General features: G+C 41.4%; 1 protein-coding gene across 2 annotated transcripts in view; it reads right to left on the minus strand.

The window, feature by feature from the left end:
• LOC101854671 (segment polarity protein dishevelled homolog DVL-3) overlaps positions 1-4,655 on the minus strand; it is a gene marked incomplete in the record, with an annotated part of 49,599 nt that overhangs the window by 11,822 nt on the left and 33,122 nt on the right.

Consider the following 4,655-nt stretch of genomic DNA (forward strand, 5'->3'; position numbering starts at 1 on the left):
GGGGGGGGGGCGAGGTAGTGGGCTTAATGAGTGATCAGGGGTAGTGGGTTTGATGAGGCTTATGGAGACGGTGGAAGAGGGGAGCAGGGGTGGTGGATAGTGGAGCTCATTGGGTGGTGGGTGTGGGGTACAAGCTAGGGTCTAAGTGTCAAAGGTGGGGCACTGTGGCGGGTGATGATGTACGATAGGAACTGAAACCTGGAGGTCTCTGACGTCTGCAGATACCGTGGTATGTATTAGGGCTGGATCCTGCTTGCCAAATTTGAGAGAGGCGATCGAGATTCAGTCGGCTTCAAAGAGAATCGTGAGTACGCGAGAGCTTGTGGAACTGCGGCAGAACACTGACTGAAACGAAACAGTGTCATATCAACGCCACTTGGCGAGCGCGAGTCCCACTCTTGTTGTTCCCTCATCCTCTCCGCCCCACACCCTTTGTTGCGCTGCTCTATCAACTGACCTCAATTAGTGACCCTCATAATCCCCCAACCCCATGATTCGCTAAAACAATAGCTCCATAAAATTCCTTCCGTCAATTGGTAGGACCCCGTTCATTTTGTTTTATTAGGAGGGTTGGACTATACCATCTTTTGTAAAATGAGGGGGGCCATACTAAGTGTTCCTTTCCGTTCTTGCGCTCGTGACTCACTCAACTCAGCAGTAGGTTAAACAAGCCACAAGGTGGTGAAAGCGACCGGGGAGTGAATCGGGAATCGTTTGGCGATACTGTTCCGCATTCCACTGAAGTGAATCGTGTTCCGCTGAAGTGAATCATGAATCGCGTTCCGCAGGCAAGAGGGGCGATTCAGTTCCGTTCTCGTGCTCGCGACCCAGCCCTAGTATGTATGTGTGAGTTTCTCTGTGTGTGTGCATTTGTGTGCGTGTGTACTTGTTTGTGCACCTGTGTGTATGCGCACGTGTGTGCACTTGTTTGTGCATGTGTGTGTGCGTGTGTATGCATGTGTGTGACACAACCACATCCATGTCAGCAAAGTCTGTGTAGGGACGATGATGGTGAGGGGGAACAAATGACATCAACGATGAAGCACACAGCCGATACACACATAGCTGCCTACCTTTCACACACAATGCCTCAAGATGGTGGGCACTTGATAAGCTACCTCCCCCCCCCCCTCAATAAAAAAAACACAACCCCCTTCACACATTCTTCTTAGTATGCAATAAATTCATGCTTTTTCAATGTATACCTGCAACAATAAAGTCACAAATGTTTGGTAAAGATCTCTCCAATAGACAAAAGGCCTACATTATTGCTATTCAGAAATTCAGTCTTGAAAGTTCACAATTTTTCTTCAGCATCACTACGTATTTTCTGACACAAACGGCTTTCCGTGCGTACTCCCCGAAAAACGTGTATAGCATACATTTAGTAGGTAGCCTACAGGTTCAAGTTGTCGGCTGTGCACACACACACTCCCACCTGCTGGTATGTGAGTACAGTGGAGGTGGTGGTGGTGATATCTTTGATGTACTACCAGACTACCCCCACAGTGTTCCACCAGCAGCTACTACTTACATTATAATCTGACAAACAGAAAAGGATAGGCCACTACTTGTGCAGCAAACTTGCACAATGCGACAACTACAAAGCTTGAAGAAAGGGGTAACAAAAAACAAAACAAAACAAAACCCCCCCCCAAAGGTCCAAAAGTTGGCATGTACACAGACGAGTTGGTGAGTTCCCACAAGTTCTAACAACCATAAAAAAGTCTCAAAGAAAAGAACAAAAGCTAGCCCTGACAAAATGAAACGGGTCAATGAGGAAAGCCCATGTAGTGGCTCACGTACACACACACACAAACACACATACATACAAGTCCAAGGTTTCCGACCCCGAAGGTGGCAACAGTTCAAACACTTCATCCCCCAAGAGGCTCTAAAGTGACATAGGTTAGGCTGTCAGTTTTAGTCTCACTATTAACAACTTTGGTATTCCAATCTTACAGGACATTGCTGCTGCTAAAACCCTAATACAAACCTTAGCACTGTTCAGAAAAAGTACTTTATCCTTTGCAACACAAATTATTTGCAATTTGAGTTTCTCAGAATAATGTAGACTGTACCAATGGCTATTATCTAACAACATGTAAAAAACAAAAAAGTAAAGCTAAGATGCTTATTTGGAGGCCAGTAATTTGAAGTGGGTGCAAAGCTCACAGTAGAGTAGAGGGAAGTTAGAGTCTTGTGACAAGTCATTTTCATCATTCGCCCATTTATAAAAATTCTTTAACTTGGTCCAAGCAGTCCCAGAATTCTTCAGCTTTCTTATTTCACTTTTGTGACAATATGACATACACTGACACCAAAAAATATAAATTAAAAAAAAAAAAAAAGAAAATAAAGTCTACAATGGATCTTTTGAGCTCAAATTTGAAAATTCCTTTTGGGCAGAATAAATATGAGCGCATCTGGAGTAACATGAAAGAAAACAGAGAACCTCTAGTATTCAAAATTGAATATTGGGGAAAGTCAGGCGCTGGGTAGCGGAGGCGAATGCGGTTTTTAAACTCAAAGTAACATACCAGAAATGGCAAGATGTACCTAAAACAGAAAGTATGACAAAAAATAATTCTTTTTCATTGCAGTGGCAACAACAAATTATTGAAAGGGCAATCTTACTTTTCTTTCAGCGTCCAGTTTGGACCTAAACCAGAAAAGTTTGACTTTAAAGCTAATCTCCATTTAATCATTCCAACTGTAACAATAAACATCCTTCCCAATATCTATCAGAAGTGTCTGCGTCTGATATCCTAGGTCTACCCTGTGCAAAGAAGATCGCTGCCTTGTTGACAGGAATACTCTCTTCTGCCAGTTAGTAGAAACCATCCTCATGCAACAAACCCCCGCTTGAGACCAGGAGGTAAACGTGAAAGCAGCTAACAAACCACTCACCCAGTAACTTGGCAACATCACACAGCCAGTGTTGACAATATACCCCAGGCACTTTGCTACACCACATATCCAGTAATCACTATATATTCCCCAGTAACTTTGCAAAATGAAAACCCAAACCAAACTACATGTTACAGAGACATGCTATAAACGGTTGCTATAGCAACAATAACCAGAGTAAGTTTTCCACCACTACTGAGACAAGTAATGTGTTCTTCATTTTACAACAATTTTGCGCATGCCCTTGTAGTGCCTTTTCACCAAGTTCGGCAATCCTAAATAGAAACAAACCCTGTCCTCTGTTGCAAAAAACATTTCTGTACAGCAGGTAAAAGCCATGAGCTTCAGCTATCAACCAACATCCAATGAAGACACTTTAATTCATTCATTACCCATTTTTTTCTCATTCTGGAGAGTTTTTTTCTAGAGCTCTAAATTGCATGTAGAGTGAGTCTAAAAATAGACTTTTGTAGTGCAAAAAAAATAAATAAAGTTAAAAAATATTCTAAACAAAAAACATTAAAAAATGCACAAATGTGTGTAGTATGCATGAGCGACTAAACCCCAATGTAGACGACAGAAGTGGACAAAACCCCTGTCTTTGTGAGGTAAAGAGTACATGCTTTTTCCACTAACAATCAAACAAGGATTAGTCCATCAACATTTCCCCCAAGTCAAACCCTTCCTTCACACCCGTGTGTAGAATTGCCCGGAGAAATTCAAAGTCTGGGCAATAAAATGACATTAGTAAGCTAATGTATTCATCTACTGCAAGATATATATAGAAGCTAGACATACCCCAAATGTGAGGTATCGGATAGGATATATTAGGAGTTGCCGTTATATTAAGAGCAAATGATACCATGAGATCTAAAAACAGTCATTCAGTAAAAATAAAAGAATATGGAAGTAACCTGTAAACAGGGAGGACAGTATTAGATTATTAGAGAGCAGTTAGAGCAACGGAGAGTTGCCGCAGAAGCAGAAAGCTGTAACTATACTGTCGCCAGCAAAAATAAAAAGGCACAGAGATATATAATATATATAGAGAGAAATTGTTATCACAGACAGAAAGGTTACACAGAGTGCAGTACGTACATGATAGCAATTCATAGCAGAGAAGAATTTAGTTCACTTTGATGATACTGTTTTCATCAACACGTTATATAGGGCAAGCAAGAGGCTACATTTTCAAACAGCAAACCGATATAATACTCCTCATGGATAATATGAACCGAAAGCAAGCAATAAGAAACAAGACGCAAAAGATTTTTTTTTTTTTTTTTAAATAAATAAAAATCCCCCTCCCAACAAATAGAAACACGCGTGAACCAGCAGGATCTGACTTCAAACTGAGGACATTCCTCCAGACAGGACCTCTACCAATGTTTCTCCAACGTATCAACCTTTTTTTACTGGCTACATGTTATGGGGAGGGGTGGGGGGTGGGGTGGTGGTGTTGTAGGGGATGTCAGGTGGTCGCCTTTTCCTCATTTCAGACATCCATGGCCACAGCAATCACAAAGGAAGACAATCATGAGGAGGTATAGCACATCCAAAAATTTAAATGCTAATCACCCCCCCACCACAAATCGTTTAAGTGATTTTAACTGGGAAAAGCAAGGTGAAAGACACAAAAATTAGAGACATAGTGCCCAGATTCGAAATTGATGTTTTTGCCTAAAATATACTGTACAAATAAATATCTAAATTTAAAATAAATAAAATCCAATTTGAAGCCCCCC

The sequence above is a fragment of the Aplysia californica genome, unplaced genomic scaffold, assembly GCF_000002075.1.
Source record: "Aplysia californica isolate F4 #8 unplaced genomic scaffold, AplCal3.0 scaffold00742, whole genome shotgun sequence".
Lineage (NCBI taxonomy): Eukaryota > Metazoa > Mollusca > Gastropoda > Aplysiida > Aplysiidae > Aplysia > Aplysia californica.